Source organism: Chelmon rostratus, chromosome 11 (genome assembly GCF_017976325.1).
Source record: "Chelmon rostratus isolate fCheRos1 chromosome 11, fCheRos1.pri, whole genome shotgun sequence".
NCBI lineage: Eukaryota > Metazoa > Chordata > Actinopteri > Chaetodontiformes > Chaetodontidae > Chelmon > Chelmon rostratus.
The window spans coordinates 20,889,208-20,909,030 of NC_055668.1; positions in this window are offsets into that span (position 1 = coordinate 20,889,208).

Below are 19,823 nucleotides of genomic sequence, written 5' to 3' on the forward strand. Positions count from 1 at the left end.
GACATTGTTAATTGTCAGCAACACTATTATAGTGGCTGCTAGCACTGCATAAAATAAGTAAAATTTAATTTCTCGTTTTTCGTTGATTAGTTTTTTGTAGTAAAAACTTATCTCAATGTCAATTTGAGTATAAACAAACCCAAACATGTACTAAGCCAGCAGGTCCTGGACCAGTCCGTCCACTGAACGCTCAGAGAGGAAACTAATAGGCCCTTTTTCAGCAGACATTAGCCGCAAATGCATAATTGTTACTAACAACAGTAACAATGGCTACCTTTACATGCACATTTTTTTGCCCTCATTCTGAAAAAAGACAATATTCCTACAAAGATATTTACAGGGCTGATAAAAAGTAACATTAATATATTCAATATATTCATTCCGTTCAACAACCTCAGGTCACACAGATGTGTGCAAACCCACACAATGACACTTTTCAAATTTGTCCCATTTGTTTTTTTCTTGGTGGTCAAAACAGTTTAGTAAAAGCAGACGGTCAAAAAGACAAAATAAGTTAATTATGTAAATGTTGTCATTTGGAGTGGGCATCATGCATCAGTGGGTGATTCAATTGAGAAGTGACCATTTAGAGCTGTGAATGAGTGCTGCCGTCCTGTCATGTGTCACCCTGTTACGGGCTCAGTGCCACCCATGCTGACACTATTGGAATTGTGGCTTGACAACCAAACCCCAACTGTTTTTTTTTTTTTTTTTTTTTTTTTTTTTGTTGCTGCTTTGGCACTACCTGAGCTTATAAATGGGTCCTGGCATGAAAAAGCAGCGTGGAGAACGATTGAGCCATTCGGACTGTTCAGAGGCCAATTTCCATCTGGGACAGCAGGTGAACGCAATTAACTACCTGGGAGGACGAAACACCTGCGGCTGAGAGACAGATCACTGAGGACTCCTGCTCGACTGAGTCTGAATGACATGCTGCAAAAACTCATACAAGTATATTCAGCACCGCAGCATACTGCCTGTTGTAAGGTGGCTGGTAGAAGTTGGTAGTTTCAGAGCAGCTTGAAGTTTCCAGCCTTCATGAGCTGAATCACTGGTTTGGGCATGTTCGAATGAGGACATAGTGAAAGTTAAATGTCTCTTTAATCTTGCACATGAAATGATTTTTATTCCTTTCCTATGTTACATAATTCTAGGATCACAGCTTCTTCAGAGCGTCATGGTTTTTGACACGGCTACGCTTAAGTACTCTCACATTGTGCTGCCTTCATCCTCGAGTGCAGAGCTCACCCAGCTCTCTTTTGCTGCAGGTTGAACTGCAGCAGCCTTTTTCTTGTAGATGTGGTCATGGATTGGTTTTTCAGCCGTCCTCCTTACACAGTAAGATCTGTTCTAGTCTATTGTGGCAAATTCTCATAGTTTAGAACGTTTTCCACCACAGTATAGACCCTTTTCACAGCAGACATTTGGGCTTGTCAACACCAGAAAAGCAGAAGTGATTATTGACATTAAGTGCATTTCATTTGGGCGAGTTCCTTAGAGGATCCTGGGTTTGTGCATGCTGGAGCTGTTCTCTTGCAAAAGAATGTGCTATACTGGTACGCTCTTAGTACTAGAAATTACCCTGCAAATTGGAGAATTACGCTGTAATTTAGACTAAACTGTAATCTAAAGCGTTACCAGAAGATTTTACCTGAAAGCAAACAAAAGAAAACTAATTTTAAACTAATTCTGCAGAGGTTTTAGCTGTGGGCTAAGAACAAGTCCATCTACATTGATGCTAGTCATTACCCATGAATCATTGCCTTTGTTGGATGTATTATCCCATCATGTTTGAGAAGGAGGGGGGCAGGAGTTATATAGTCAGAGAGAAACACATTTTAAGCCCTGAGTGTGTGGGAGCCATTAGCCATAGAGCCATGTTATTATGTGCCTGTCACCTCCATGATAAGTGGAGCTATTGTGGGCAGCACTGCACAGTATATGTGGCATTTACACAGAACTATTAGATTAGAGGCAGAACATCAGGTTTTTGAGCATTGTATTATTAAAGCCTGATCTTTTTGTGGCTCTGAATGATCTATTCGCTGTGTCTATCAAACCAGTTAACCATTTATAACTACCACAGGTCTCCATACGTCCCTACAGAAACACAGGCCGTCGATTTTCTTCGGTTAGTTGTGGTGTGTTTGTGAAATGTGCCAAGCTAATAAGCTCGTTGATATGTCTCCCTCATTATCAAAGAAAATGGGTCACTGAAGTCATCAGCTGACAGTAGATAATTATAAATGTTGTATAATCCTGTTTATTGACAAGGAAAACCTTTCTGCTTTAATGGAACTCAAAAACTGAAATTGGATGTTGCCATTCTCCTTTCAAGGATCAATATATCTTAATTTGCATAAAATATGGTTCCTGCCGAGCAAGTGAAATAATAACGTGTCAACGCTTGAACATTTATTGTACTTTGTGATTAAAGAATCTGCCTCTGAGCGGCGGCAACACAGACAAAACGTCTGTCAAAAACTGCGCTCAGTGTGACTAATGTAAATTTGAACAGCCATTCCAACATTTCAATGTCATCGTCTCATTCAGCACGGCCGGGACGTTTTGAGTGGTTATTAAGCATGACAGCTCAGAAAAAGTGCTGAAATTTTAGATGAAGTCCTTTGCCCTGCTCCTGCGTGCCAGTTTTTTTTTTTTTTTTCCTGCATATATCAACTTGTAAGTACAAGTGTGTGTGCAGACGTGGGGACATGTGTGAGCGCTAACGAGCGTACTCTGGTCAGACCAGGAGAGAAGATGTTCAGTATAATTAGACATGAAACCTGAATCAGCTGTCACGCTTCGCTGATGGTCGGCGAGGATGATAACAGATCATAATCAAATGAGCAGCGCAGGAAGTAAAAGATTTGATGGACTGCATGAGCCTGTGTGGAGCTGCAGGTGGAGGCGTGGGGACAGCTACATGTTTTCAGCCATGTTAGCTGTGTGGCTCTACAGATGGTAATGCCGGTCTATTGATCAGCCTGCCTCTTTGGTCCAGACTGGAATATCTAAACAGCTATTGGATTTATTTCTATGACATTTTGTGCAGACGTTCACCACCAGAGGATGATCCCTACTGACTTTAGTGACCCCCTGACTTTTCCTCTAGTGCAGGCATGTCCGTGTGGCTGCACGGCCCTTTACGGAGTAAAATGTCTCAACAGCTATTGGATGGATTGCCGTGAAATTTTATACGCACATTTGTGTTCCTCCCAGAATGAATTGTAGTGACTTTGATGATGTCTTCACTTTTAGCTCCATCAATAATCGCAGTTTATCTGATTTGATTTATGACCAAATAGCATGAATCAGCAAGACATTCATATCAGCCTCAACTGTACTTTGTATCAAGGGCTAATTAGCTAATTTTAGCAAGCGAACACGCTAAATTCATATGGAGAAAATGGTAAACATTACAATTGCTAATCATCAACGTGCTAGCATTGTCATTGTGAGCATGTTAGCATTTAGCTCAAAGCACCGCATGGCATCTGTGTTCTGTATCTGGAAAATGCATCAACAAGCTGATAAAGCATTGTGTTTTTTTCACGCGTTTTTACATACACGTTCATACATGTGTACCAGTTGTCTGTTCTGTTCTCAGGGGAGGTGAGTCCCCCACACGGTTTTAACATTTATAACACAATCACACGACATGATTAATACAAGTGCAGTGACACAAAATAAGAAAATAGAGCTCTGTTGCTTTCTTCTATGAAACTGATTCTTTATTTCTGATTTTATGCTGTTATTCTCTGGAACCTCAGTCGCTGCTGCTTCAGATCCAGAACTCATGCCTGCAGGGGTGCAGGAAACAAAATTTAATCTCTGTATATTGCAGATAGATAAGCTTTGAAATATTCATTTTCCCCGTCCACATTATTGCCTCATAGTCTGGAAAGGAAAAAATGCTATGAGAGAGATGAGCACTGAATTCTGTATGTCAACTCCTCCACAGACTGTTCCAGGGTTGTGTAGAATTTCGTTCACAAAAAATGCGCCAGGTGAGGCCATTTATTTACTCTCTACAGCATTTCTGCTTTTCTGGCCTTATGTCTGCTCGTTAAAGCCATAAATTGAATGGACACCATGCTGCAGTTTATAATAAACCATTGCTTTAATTAATCAAACAACCGTGAAGAAGGTCACTGAATCAGCATGTGAAGGGTGTGACAGGCTCAGAAAGTAGATAATGTGTCCATATGTGTTGTTCACTGCAGGAAATGAACAGATTAATAAAACTAGTGAACTTCTAGACTCTTTCTTGCACTGAGGCATGATGCAACAAGAAAAATGGGTTGGGTATGAAACAACTACATCACTTTAGGTTGTGAAACAAGTCTGTCTGCTGAGAAAAATGTCTGCGTGCATCAGAGCTTCCCTACAGCTAACTTGTATTGAACAGGATTAAATCAGGATTAAGTGATGCACTCTGTGATGCTGTGGGTTAAGAAAAATGCATGTTGTTCTTTTAATGTTGGGAGATTAGCACATGCTTTCTCTTTCACACACACACACACACACACACACACACACACACTCTGCCCTGCTTGGTGGCTGTGAAATCACCACAAAAATACGATTTCAGGATTAGGATTAGGCCGATCTGGGCTCAGTGCATGGGCTGCAGATTTACCAGGCAGACACAGGTTTAAGACAGGGTGACTGACTCCAGAACAGCTCCTCCAGCAGCTTTACACTTGCACAAACACACAGACAAACTTCACACACACAAAAGTCACACATCTGAGCTACCAGAACGTCCAGCACACACTCACATATTCTCAGATGATATGGGGTCTAGGTTAAGCCAGTGTGCTTTAAAAGGATTAGCATAACGTTACTTAGCATATGGGTAATTAGCATAATGTGATTTTTCTATGGTGACTGATTGATATTCTTGTGACCCGTCCATTACACAACCCGCTGTGGGTTTCCTTTGTGCACAGCCAAACTTTCCTGGCATGAAAACAACAGAAACTTTGCCAGAACAGGATTTATCTTAAATTACGGCATTAAGTTTCAACAGGGTAAGATGAGGAAAGGACAAGACATTCATAATTCATATATTTGAAAATATATTGGAAGGCATAGTGTGGGTGATTTGCAGAGAAGCTCTGTGAAGCAATATTTCTGACACTGACATTAACATCTGTGTAATGTCAGAGTTAGTAGATGTCAAATGCACTGAGATTTAATATCCTGCTCTGCTGCTCAACACAGTACTGTTTTTTTTTTTTTTTTTTTTTTTTTTTTCCACCTGCACATTGCATGAGCATCCATGGAGATAATGAGTCCTGCCTCTGTTATTCTCTGGCACTCTGAACACCCCCATCGACAGCCATTTCCTGCAAAGAAGCTGTGACAAACCCAACCGTAACCCTCTGCTGCCTGCCCAGCACGCCACGGCAGAGAGAAGAGGGAAACCAGTGGCTGGTGAAGTGGACAATTTACCTGATTGACGTGATCTGCGGGGTTCCCCTCGTGCGTCTCCACATGCTCCTCTCTGGCTGCACCATCAGCAACCACAGTATCAGTTACCGTAGATACGCTGATGACACACAATTTTTCCAGATTTGTTTCAGTGTTTTTGTAGGTGTGCTCAAGTCGTCCTTGAGTAGCATTTGAGTAATACTTGAGTTAACTTGAAGTGTTAATAGTCGCTAAAATAAGTGTACTGAAAAGCACCAGTGAAAATCAGGATTCATGAGCAAAACACACTGTTATCTCACCAATCTGCTGGAAATATACTTAAATATACTCAAAATGAAATGACATTGAAGTACGGTTTAATTAAGCATGCTGATAGGGTTTTACAAAGGACTTGAAAATAAGTATACTTTATTAATATTAAAAGTATATAAAAAGTACACTTAACTGCAATTTATAATACACTTACAATAAAGTACACTTTTTATAAGTACTAAGAACTAACACTTTAAGTACTGCAGAATTAATATATATTTATTTTTCGATTTAGAAGTACACGTTTTAAAAGTGTATGTCAAACATACTTTAAATTAAGGACAAAAAGTAAGTGTACTTGTAATGACTTTTTCGAAGTATTACTTTTTTACCTGGGTGTATTACTCCACACACAATTATGACAGTTTCACTTCCTCAGTGATGCTTCTTTCTTCTCTCTCATTTCCAAAGTGTTGTAGTTGCGACTTTTGCGACAGCGGTGGCAACAGTAATACCACTTGGAAACACTAGAGGGGGTTGACAAACTAGTAAAACCATTTCTTTGTATACTCAGATAATGGAGGGAGTTTCTATCCATTTCTGGCAGCAGCCGTGGGTAAATATTTGTTTGTCTCGAGGCTGATAGATCACATGAGTAAGCTGAGTTTTCCAGATAAAGTTGATGCCATGATATCAGTAGCTGCTGGTGTTTCCACCAACACCACCATGAAACTAGAGGCCTCTGAATTAAAGTGCTGACTTTCCGAACCTCTCGTAGCCTCTGCGTCTATGTACTCCTCTGAAGCTCACATCAAGCCATTATTACGCTGTTGTAAAAGTGCCCTCATCTGCTTCTATATATATCTGTTAGTGTGTTAAGAATACAGCGTGGGACATCTTGTCATTATCATGCTGTAATGAACAAGGTGACAGAGCAGCAAAACTGCTCCGAGGCCTCATCATTTCCATCTGCCAACAAGGTGGAGCAACCAGGTCAACGAGAAGGACGAGTTAAAGAAAAGACAATGGAGGAAGAAAGAAATGAAGAGAAAGAAAACAGCACTCAGTAAACTGTGCTCTTCTAGAAGAGTGTGTCTGGTCAAAGGCAGATTGAACGCAGTGAAACTAGGCTAGCATATATGACTTTATAGAATAGCCCTACATTCCTGTCCTGATTATCATGAGTGCCGACATCATATTAACTATTTTTGTAGCACTAAAGCCCCGTCTTCATTAATTTGAGATGCGCCCGGCTCTTCTAAGTACCTGAAGTGTACACCTAACTGTTCACAGTTTGACCACTTCTGATAAGCAGATAGTCTCCATTTGCATGTCAGTGGTTTGGCATGCAAACAGATGAACAGACAGGTAAAGGAGCAGTGCCTTGCTCAAAGAACTGAACTGTAGTCGCTGCTGGAATTGAACATGCTAATGCATGGTTACAACCTCTTTCATTCAGGTTATCCTATTAATCATTATGCTGTAAAGTTTCTACTTCTAATGGAGTGTTGATCCACAGTGGGGTGGGCAATTGCTTTTCAGATTTTGCAGTTATTTGTTTCCTTTATATTCTGATAAGATAAGATAAGATAAGACTTTATTGATCCCACAGTGGGGGGAATAAAAAGGAGAGGTAGAAAAAGAAGAGAGACAATAAAAAATGACATTATATACAAATGAGTAAAAAAATCTTGCTCAGTTTCACAGTGGAATTTTTTTGCATTGCACATGAGTAAGATATGAATGATAAAGTACACTGTCTGTGTACTATTGCATAGTAGAAAGTATATAACAGTGAAAATATGTGAGCACAGTAAAAATGTGTAATATTGCACAAGCTGCACTGATGTAATAAATATAAGCAACTGTTAACACAATAATAGAGTAGTGTAAAAAGATGGTTTGCTGAGTTTGTCTTTCTGTTGGGTCTCTCATGTCTGTGCTTCCTACCAATAAAACCGTGTTCCTATTTTAACACTTTTCACCCTCGTTTCTCAGAACACTTCACCTGCTGTCTGACCCGTTGTTTGTGTTCGGATTGCAGATTGGGACAGAATCATGGGCTGTTTTTGGTACTGATTCTGTTGTCATCACGGATTGTCGTCAGGATTTCCTTCTCAGCGCTGTGTGATTCACACAGGATGCAGAACCAATCTAGCTGTCTATGATTAGACCACGACGCTACCCGTAGGGCTCCATATCCCTGCATAGTGAGAATCATTCGCTGGAGAGGCTGCACTGTCTGTTTGTGGGTGTAATACTTTAATTCTTCCGGTAACAACTTTGGTTATTTTTGTCTTTTTGTTAGACCTCACTAAAAGAAGTGCAAAGGTCACCTTTGATGATCTTAGCGTCTGGTAGGGGAGTTAAGGGAAGGATTAGCTTTTTTATTATACACTAAAAGCATGAATGCAAATGCAGAGCTGTTCATACCATCTTTGCAGACGTTTGCCGACAGAAAATGAATTTGGGGAACAGGACGGAGCCTTGGCAGATGCTCCAAAATTCCCACCACGACACATAAGAAGAGATGAAATTAGCTAACGAACCTGAAAGCAGCGTAAAAAAAACAAGCTGATTTTGTATCCTCAGAGAGTGATTGTTGGATTTTAGCATATGCCTTTAAAGCTGCACTAATCAATACTTTCATATTGAAAATGCATCAAATGACAATGTGCAATGTGAGAGCTTAAGGTGGGAACCCATCACTCGCCTCGACGCTTCACCTCAACCCTTTAGCATCTCACAGCTCATTTTGTCGTGACTGAAAACGGATGCTAATGCTGCTCCGTGTCTGCTGTGTGTGTAAATGGACGGCAGGTTGCTGACGCCTTCGCCGTCAGCAGGTGAATTGCAAAGCTGCCCACAGCTGACAGGTGACTTTGTCTTTGAAAATCATTTTTTTTAAGGCTCCCTTGAAATAAAATGGAAGCATCTGTCACCATGCCTGAGCTCATCCCTCTTTGTCTCTCTCTCTCTTCCCACTTTATCTTCCTCTTCTTCTTTGTGTCCGTCACATCTGCCTCATCTCACTCCATCTTCATCGCTCTCATCCTGCCTGCAGGACCATTTTTGCCTCAATCTTAATTGTTGTTGCTCCACCTCTGTCCTCTCGTGGCTTCCTTCCTCCCTCCTTGCTTTCTGCTTTTACCCCTTTATGGACCTCCATCACCTCGTCACTCATATTTTTGTCCTTCATCGAATCCCATCCCTTTCTCCCTATCTGATTTGTCATCTCTTCCATTTTCTCTACTTGCTCCTTCTGTCTCATTATCTCTCTTTTGCTTTTTCCTCCATTCCTCCTCCCCTCCCTTCATCCTTCTCTCCGAGGGAGTAAACAGGCTCATTTATCACCCACCTGGATGCTTACGGATGCAGGGATCTGGAGCTTTTATGTTTTTCACTCACCATTTTCATGTAATTTGTGTAAAATCTTGACAGCTCAGCCGCAAAGCTCTGACAGACAACTAGAAAACAGACCCGCTGTTTGCCTAATGACATCAAGCCTAATATGTCTAATCTGCAAGGCACGAAGGCGATGACTCTAAGTGCCTGCATGTTCATTTCGTACAGGGCTGACAGCTTGGACATCAAAGTTAAAGCAATAAAACAGAACAGAATAATGCAGGAAGCAGAAATGAGATATGCACAAGAGTGTTGTCATCTCTTGACAACATACAGGTTGTCATTTAACTAATGGCTGCCAATCTTTCCACACTGTGGAAAAGCAACCAGAAAGGCTCATTTGATTGCTTTTCTTGTTCTTGTTCTCAGTGTCAGACAGAGTTTAGAGATGTTCACGGTTGTTTGGACTCAAGCTTCTCCCAAAATTTGGGATTAATTGGTGGATTAATTCCTTTAAGTTAATGAGTAGACTGTGCTGCCAAAGCACATCCACTGACAAGACAAACTTTTTCTGTCACTGTATTGTTAAAATGATGGCCGCTGGTGGCCGGGTTAATGAAATGTGACCTGTTCACAAAAGATCATGGTGTTGATCTGGTCCAGTATCCTCAGGAATCACAGTGCCAGTGTAGAAAGATGTGCCCTTCATGACTTTAATGCAGGAGATCTTAGTTTTCAAGTCACAGAACTACAGTTTACATTTGTGTTTTTATCAAACGGAACCATTATCTCTTGTCATTAAATGTAATCCGAGGTTTTGTTGATTCATTCAGTATCAGCGTCCTTGTCTGGGGATAATTTGTCAGAAACAGTCATAATATAATAAACCATGAAGGTTAGAGATGAGGAACAAAACTGTGTGGCCTCTGAAGCCCTTCGCTGTGTACTCAGAGGCTGCAGTTTAAAATGCACTTGTGATTTTGTCTAAATCTAGTTGCCACTTAAAGGACCAGTGTAGAAGATTCAAGGGGACATATCAGAGAAATGGAATATGATATTCTTAAGTTTTCATTAGTGTTTAAGCGCCTAATAATAGGAAATGCTGTGCTTTCATTACCTTAGAATGAGCTCTACATACAGTATTTACAGTCTACCATGTTGCACTGCTATGTTTCGACAGTCTCCCAGAATGAGTGCATTTGACATTTTTTGCAACTTTCATGGCCTCTGTAGGTTCTCCTACACGCTTGGTAAGGGAGGGATGATGCAAGATGATGTTCAGTTGGTTGCAATCTGCAACCTCACCACTAGATGTCACTAAATCCTACACACTGGTCCTTTAAACCAGCACACAACTTGTTCAAGTAAAATTTAGTGTCCTAGACTTCAGTTCACTGCAAACTCGACAGGTGAGTTTTTCCCAAGTCAAATGTGAAATGGCAGTGATACACATATATTGTTACTTTTGCAGGTTTTACAGTTACAGCCATAGCTGTGGGAACACACGTGGCTCTTCATCACTGTCTCTCTCTTTGCTACTATGTGGTACACAGAGTGAAATACAGACCTTGTTTTGCCATTCCTGAGATGCTGAATCCGTCCTGTGTACGCGAGGCTTAAGCGGCTCTGTTACTCAGCTGTATTATTCTCCATCAGAGTTCAGCACAAACAAACTTCCCATTTGAATGTTGTTGAACTCTCAAGCTGCTCTGTGGTATCTTTAGCTGTGGTTGTCGGGGGCTCATCTGGCTCAAATATACAGTTTATAGCTGTGGGATTCGTTACCTTGTGTGTGTGTGTGTGTGTGTGTGTGTGTGTGTGTGCCATGTTTGTTTATTTCCATAGCAATCCAAGCCACATGGATTTGTTGTCTTGATTTTTTGCGTAATCAAAATCCCTTACAAAACAAGCTGTCCTTTTTTAGCTCCCATTTCATGTTTTCTGTAATTTCAATGCATATTTTACAGTGTATGTATAGATATGGAATAATGTTTAAGTTCTCTATACATTTTTAGGTATTCTCAAGCCTTGATGAGAAGCCCTTGATCCTAAATGCATGTCTGAAAAATCCCTATTTCTGAGGGAAAGGGGGAGGATGAGGCAAACAATTTGTAAAGTTATGTTTTCAACTGGGACACCACTGCAATGAACAAAAACATGCAACACGGAGGAGGGCACCGAGGTGAGGGTAAGAAACTGAATATTCTTGTGGCGTTCTGTTCAGATGTTGATGTGTGTCTCTCCTCAGCGTCACCTTTTCAACCTCCCCCAACACACCTTTATGCACAACTGCACTGCTCATTGACAAACACCTGTGCGTACAAACACACATAACCAACCACGCATCCTCCAGACACACACGGACACACAGGCAGGCAGCTGCAGCCGAGAGAGCGCCATGTGACTCGTAGCAGAGGAAATCAAAGACAGTCGGTGACTGCTCTCTGCTGCAGCGGCTTGCTTCAGTCACACTGACATCAGCTCATTTCACAGATAAGTGCTCTGATTGACTCTGTGTGTGTGTGTTTGTGTGAGGTGCACAGGACCACCTCCTCTCTGCAAACATAATGGTGATGATACGACTGTAAACCTCTAATATGTTCAGTGATGTTTTGCAGAGCTGTCTGCCAACATTTCTCTCGTTATTTCTTATCATTTCAGGCCCAGAGCTAATACTGTTATACAAAGGCAATTTCTATTTATCGTTGTTTACCCGACTGACTCTACCGAATCTGCAAAGACACTTTAGTTGGATATTACATTATGTTCATTTGGCAGATGCTCTTGTCCAATGTCACTTACAATAAGTGCAGTCAAAGTCCATAGGAACAAGAGCGAGATGTCACCAAATGCTAGGAGCACATCCCTCCCAAACAAACAACTAAAAGCTTATTCAGTGCCACAGTACAAGTGCTTAGGTTTTATTTGTCCCTGTAGAAAATATGCAGAAAGGCAGCTGTGTGCACATCCTCATATTTTGGGATAATAAGTGCAGTGCAACAAGTTTAATGAAGAAGATGGTATTTGCCTGATTTCTTGGATTAGTTTGAACTGAAAAAGGCCAATGTTAGCAATGACTTTTGCAGGTTCCATCAGGCAAATGCATAAGTGCTAGCATGGGATGATGTGCGTGATTGCGAGGAGGTGGGTGTCAGTGTGTGTATACATGTTTCCCTATTGGACTGCGTGACCATAAGGTATTTTTTCAACTGTTTGTGTATTTGTGCATTTAACCTCAGATAGTGCAGCCATGAATATGGAAATGTTGAGTTAAAATGTATAAATGCTGCTATGAATCTGAAAGTGTGTGAGGAAGCGTATGGTGTGTGTGTGTGTGTTACCCTGACCTGGTTTGAAAGGCCAGTACACACATGGGGCAGAATCGGTGACCTCAGATATATCCAAGACTGATTGATATTTGACTGAGAACTGCACTGTTATTTTACTTTCTTTTATTCTTTTGCTCAACAGCTTCCAGAGGGGAAAGATTTACATTTCAACATTTTAAGTATTCAGCCGATGCACTTCTCAGCAGGGATTCAAGAGGCAGCAGCAGAATGAAACTTCTACAGGAGCCTTTAAAGGTGAAACACAACTGGACTGACCTGTGTTAATACTGTTTTCTGTCATAAGGTCATTGGTAAGTTTGCTTTTCTGGTCATCATGCAGAGTTAAAGCCACAGAGAATGTGAACATTTGTTTATTGGCTGGATTTAAGTTAATGTTTTGTGTGTTTTTACATTTTTAATTGTGATCAGGCAGCATCATCATCATCACCATGCAGCACTTGCGACTGATCCCGGCACAGTGCAGGGATGAGGCAAATTGAGAGTAAATTTGTATTGTTTTCTATTCAACAGTAACATTCAAATGAGTCCATCCACAGTCATTCATTCTTCTGTACGTCCGTTCCTTCTCACCGTTCTTGCTAACCTGCTTTCCAGCAGCAGCAGCAGCAGCAGCAGGCAGCTGTTTTCAGCTAAAATGCTCTGATTAACTCACTGCACTCTACCTGTGCAGCAACAAAAAGCAAGCAGGCCGACAAAGTTAGCGACTTACCGGTGAACACAGTGAAGTATTTAGTAGCTAAAGACACTGATATTTCCCTCAGGTGATGGTGTCGACCAAAGCAGAGCTCACACTGTTTAATTCTTCATCCATCCATCTATCGATACATTCCTACAAACATAACTTATCTGTGCATTTATGATCTTTCTTACATTCATTCTTTCAGCCATCAGTCCACTGACTCATCCATGTTATACTCCATGGTGTAGGGATGGTCAATATGCCAAAAATACCATGACAACCACTGCGATCCCTCATATATCTCTCTCATCATGTTGCTGTTTGATGAAAAGGCTTTATGGCAATTGGATTTGCAAGATTCTTTAAAAACACCTTGAGTTTTCGACCCAATCACCAGAAAAAATGTTGCCAGTGTATGTTTCTGCGACCACGGATACGCTGAATTTGTTCGTACATAATTTGTACCCCTCCTCCTCCTCCTGATGAGAAAGCAAGCTAATATTATATACTGGTAATCTGCACCACATCACTTTGATGCAGATGATACATACGAAACATACAAATTTAACGTATCCGTGGTTTGCAGGAATGCACAAAGCCAGACAATTTATTAAGGTGACTGGACGGTGATTTTTCCATCCATCCAGTGGAACGAAATTCATTAGTCCCTTACAAAATTAGACACAATAACATGTTGTCGTTGGATACAGGCTGGTAATGTAACAATGATTAGTTTCATTATTCCTGTTGACTAATTTTCTCCGATTGCCACCCATGGATTTTAATCAAACAACAGCAGAGGCCAAAGCAGAACGCATCAAGGTAAGTAAAAATTAATCCATCGTACGGTTTTCACCTGTGGGAGGATTGGAAAGAACTGGGCAAAATAATCACATTTTCTCTGAAATGCAGAATGAAGCGAGCAAGCGTGCACTTCTCAAGGCTCGGCTCTGCTTGTGAGGATGTTTGCCTGCAAAATTAGATATTGATTTTCTTCTCTTTGTTGCTCTCTTGATCTCTTGTGTTGGCTCCCGTTCATTCATCAGCTTTCCTTCACCAGCCTCTCATTCCCTCCGCCTCCTGACTCCTGTTTCACCTACTTTCACTGCACCACCTGCACATTAACTCTTTCATTTCGCGTCTTGTCTAATATTTACAGAGCTTGCAAAACATTAGGGGTGTGTGGAGGCTGCATCCCCTTCTGGACAACTCATACCTTCACTAACGGCAGCCATATTTGATGTACATCACATTCCAGGTGGGTCGCCCTACTTTGGAGAAAGTAACGTGAACAGATGCAAACTAAACCAGCCTTTTTCTGAGGAAATTGGAATGGCTGATTTTAGTGAATAGTGAATTTTCCTCTCCTTGGAAGGCAAACCTGCAGACTTTCTCCCCTTTAAGACCCATTTTTTTTTAGCACTTTTATTGTTTTAAAATAAAAAAACTGGTTAGCAAAATCTCTCCCAATCCTCCATAAACAGTGTGGGAGCTCAGATTTATTATCTTTCCACAGTGCAGATGGTCTCTATCTGGTTTTCTTGTTTTCCCCCCGTTACTCCACCAGCGCGTCCCTCCCTCCGAATCACTCGCTCTACTCCACCAGCGGCGCATCATGCGTATACGCTCCATCTCTGAGCAGTAACGTTGTCTTCAGACCAGCCGGTTCCCCGAAACCTTTCTTTCATCTATAAATGCATGAGCTGCCTGTCAGATGTGAGTGTGTGTGTGTGTGTGTGAGAGAGAGAGCAGTAAGTGGTGTGTGTTAAGCTGCTACGTGTCCAGCATGCATCCTCCAGACACTCACTCACACACACACAGCTTCATTCATAGCTGCACACACACACATCTGTGCACATAAACACACACACACACACTCACACACACACTGCTGCTGCCTCACTGACAGCTATCAAATGGGAGGCAAGTGTATCTAAATACATATATGTATATAGAGACTGTTTTAATCTATCAGGCGAGTGTGACAGGCCTATTTCCTCCGAGCCGGAGATGCTGATGGTTTATGGAATTCAAAGCAGGCTCAATTTGTCACGTCCACATTGGTCTCCAGCCTGCATTACTAACCACTTCACCACAGCAAAACCAAGCAGGGCTTCACCCGTCTGCACATTACACCATATACTTATTTTCTTTAAGTTCAGCATTGGTTATTACTCCGCTCTCACTGCTGCATCTTAGCTATTGACATTTAGAATCACTAAATTATGACAGCTGCTTCGATTACATTGAAAAGTTTCACCGCTGAAGCAGCTTTGTGCTTGAGACGAGAAGGAGCATCGGTAGGCTGTCCTCATTCCCAGCGTTTAGTCACGCCCCAAAACTTGTCTCTCAACTTGAGGAGCCGTCACCTAGTCTGAGGTTGATGTAAGCAGCATCCGTAAAGCCTCCGCAGACTGCAGAGGCTTACCAAGCAGTAGTCAACTCACCATTAATGCACTTTGACACACACTGTTCACAACAGGCAAAACGAACTGCCTGGCATTCGACCAGCTCGGAATGGTGAATTTTGGTCTACGTGCATTGCTCAAGGGCAATGTTTCATTCTATAAGATGACAGATGAAGTACATTTTCATGAATTTATTCCCTTATCAGACAGATAAAACAGCACTGCATGAAAAAAAATGCAAGCCCCCTCATTCATTCCAGTGGGAATGTCAACACGGAGTCATCCGGCAATCAAGTTGAACCAATAACTTCATAACTCCACTGCTCAAATCATCTTTCCTGGATGGTATGTTATCGCCTCACACGTGGGGTAACACGCCCACTCTAACAGCTGTTTTCAGTCTGATCTCCTGGCATTTGTGCCTGTTTCTTGATTCGAAAAAGCACTTCAGTGATTTATTGGACTTCCAAGAGACAGACGAAAAAATGAAGCAAAGGCTGAGTCACAAAAGACTTTATTCAACTGTTTTCACACAATGATTACTCCCAACATCGAGTATGTAATGCAGAGAATTATTTCTTGAAAACACAACACAGAACCAAACATGCAGATTTTAGAATAACATGGATCCCTTAGACGTCTTGTAAAGCTTCTTTTAAACTGGACCCCCATGCAGCGAACACGGGGCCTCGACAGTGGTTACATCTGTAGCGTTGTCGTCTGCATGGAGGAATGTAATTTCTGAATTTGGCTGAGCATCATCGGCTTAATGAGGCGTCACCATGTGCTGCAGTTTCTGTTCACCTTTTTGGACTCAATTTGAGGCAGCCGCTGAACTGTTCGGTGGAATTTCAAGCCTCTTTCCTCTTCATTTATTTTGTATTAACATAACATCATAACCATTGCATAAGCTTGCGATGTGCAAGTGAAGCCGTCCACGCAAACCAACACTTAATTATAGCCAACGGCTTCTTAACAGAATTGGTTTTGGCTATTTACTTTGCATCTGTGCTAGTTAAACATTCAAATACAGTTTCTGCCTCTGTCCTCGAATGTAGCCATAAATCAAATCAATCAATCAAAGCGGAGCTGCGAGATAAACGGACAGGCAGACAGAGATATTGCCTCACTTAGCCTCTCTGCTATTCCACTCCTCCACAAACACAGCCACAGCCTCCTGTCACATCTCGGCGCACAACATCTCTTTGTCTTATTACTCACTTTTACAACTGGCTTCCTCTCTTTCCCGCCTCTCCCTCTCTCTCTCCATCAGGACATTATGAAGTTGAAATAAAGGCTGCCTCAGAGGACCCACATTCCAACTGTCTCCAAGGCCAAATATATAAAACACAGACAGATATAGACAAGCAATGTCCCGTGTCCCCGGAAATTGGATTCCCCTGCAACCTCCCCTCACGTCTGTGTTTCTCTTTGCTTCATCTCGCCAGAGTGTCAAACACCATTCAGCTCCCTAAAATACATAACATCATAGAGAACAGTGTTGCCAGTGTATTTCAGTGACTTAATGGCCACAATGCAATAAATGTGGAGGACTATGATGTGGGGGTGTTGGTGCAGAAACTGATGGACAACTTAAGCTGCTTCACACAAAGTATAGCAGCAACAGGACCTCACATGCAGCACCAAAGGGCCACCAGCAACCGATTTCTATCTAACATCTAATGTCGAAAGAAAAAGCTATTGAATCTTCTCTCAGCTTCCAGCTTGGCTACTGACCCTGAAATTTAAAGATAAACTCATTCTGCAGACTAAACTTCACACTTCATTGTGGTGAGATCTGCAACAAGGACAGAAGAACTGAGACATTTCATGTTTTTCCACTCCACAAGGTTCGTTTCAGCGAACTTTTCAGTGACTTTTTCCAACACGCTCAAATGGCCGATAAATGTGTCTTTTTCCTCATCCAATCAGAAAAGAGCCGAACTGAATCATCAGCCACAAAAACAATGAACAGCTGAGCATGAGGCGACCAAACCATAGTCATACTTGCTATTTTAAAAGCATTTCTAGTCTTCTGCTCATGTCACCTTTGTCCTGGAACCTGCTGGTTTTGTTTGCCTGTTTTACTTGTGTTGCAGTTTCAGTCCTGAGAAATTTTCAGCAACTGAAAAGGGCTGCCCCTGTGCAGGGCTCCCATGATCGCTCAAGTCAATTAGCACAAAATCAAATCAAATTGTCCTCAAAAGGGCTTTGCAATCTGTACAACACCCTCTGTCACTAGAGTGGCAATAGTCGTTTGTGAGCAATACAAAAAAATGTACAACAGTGCAATAAATTTAAGAATAACAACAGTGTTAGTATTTTTAGACCTCAACATATCTGAAAAGGGCTACTGCAATTATTGGTTTAATGCATCACCCAGCGAGCGACAAGTGACCCAAACCGAACACAGTTTAATTTCACGATGAACAGGTGCATCTTGGGTAAAATGCTGCTGGATCATCAGCAACAGTGGTTTCTACTTTAAGAGCAGCCTGCATGTCTTTTCAGCTGTTTTCAACAGACGTGACTGCTGGGCGCTCACTCTCCAGGCTCAAAGATATTAAAAAATACTCGAGGAGCCTGACGGGCGGCTGATGTCTGTTTCACTTAAGGCTTAAGGCTGATTTATGTGTGCATGCATAAAAATCATACATAAATGATGCTCTTTTATATATTGTCATTTTTGCTGAAGTGTTAGAGAGTTTTGTGCTATTATCTGATGAAGTCTAATAGGGCTATACTGCTAAGCTGCTGTCTATAGGGGCAACTCCAACGCTTGGCCAGGACCCCTTGGTGTCACTTTTAAAGACACTGGGTAGCCCTTTAGCATAATTTTTCAACATGCAGTGAAGTCAGATAGACTTCTGTAGACAGCCTGTATGTATGTAACCAACGTACATGACTAACAGATGTAACCAACCTACTTATTTTAAGCCAAACCATGATCTTTCCTGAAACCTAACCATGTGGTTTTGGTGTCTAAACCTGACCAAACTTTCACAATGTTAACCACTGGTCTTCCATGTGTAAAACTGATGCCAGAGGGGTACTCAGAGTATCGTAGTTTGAAGCACAGGGCCACTGACCAAGCGTCCGTATGACAAGTTGGGAGTGAGAATGTGTTGATAGGGAGAGAATCAGCCTAACACTGGACAACAGGCCCAGTGGAGCGGTTTGCACTTGTGCGACATTGTTCCTCAAATGATTATAGACCTTTTACCCAACTGTGACAGTGTAGATAGATGTGTTATCATGAACAAAAACTACGAAAAATGCAAAGAAAGAAATTTAAAACAAATTACTATGTGTGTTTATGATTTCGTGTTTGTGTTCACTCTGTGGGAATCTGCAGCCTCTTGTATGTCATCATGCACGCATGCACAGTATGACATTGTGCATCGTTTGTGTATGTGTGTGTGTGAAAAAGAGATTGAGAAAGAAAACGTCAGTCAGCACAGAGCTTTAGAATATCAAATGAAACCATATGTCAAGTATGTGCATGGAGTGCAAGTTGCAGGGTCAAGTGTGTGAATGTATGCGTCTATGAAACAGACGTAAGGTCATTTCCATCTTTTCATCTACTTTTCACTGAAGCTGACACAGATGCGACTCATACTGCATCTCATTTTGCTTGTCAAAGCTTGTGTGTGTGTGTGTGAGTGTGTGTGCCGTCAGCTCTTTCCATCCCCTATCTTATATGTGTCAGCTTCCATACTACGCCTGCAGAGACACTTTAAAATAATGCCAGTGTGCACAATACCAAATGTCAGAAAGAAAGGTCACCACGTTGTTATGGACTCCAGCCATGCAGGAAGGGAAACTCTTCGTCTGAAGCTGACTGAACCAGATTTCACTCTCACACTACCACACTTCATCTCATTTGTTGAACCATTTGGATGTTGTCACAAGTGCCTACAGGTGAGAAAAAATGGTGTGAGGACATTGTTAAATATATAAACACATCTCTTACAGCAGGTGAAAACAGATCTCAGTTAGGTCAAAGACTGAGGCCACATGCCTAAAAGTCTGTGTAGGTCCACAACTGAAACTCAGAAATATGAATTAGCATCATTTTCTTTAGATTTGCATATTTGTGGTTCTGTTTTATAAGCCTCAATCATACTGGAAGTGGGCAAATGTGCACAAGCCAAGTTTCCACCAGTGTTGTGCACGTTCCTAAAAATTAGACTGTTGTACCCATTATCACTGTGGTGACAGGAGGTATTAACACTCCCGAGCACCAGAGGGCAGTAATGACCAGTGTTCTCACCTGTGAGCTACACTTGTGTTGTCTTGGTTAGACAGGTAGAGGACAACCCACATGATGCTGGATGCACATGTTAGCTG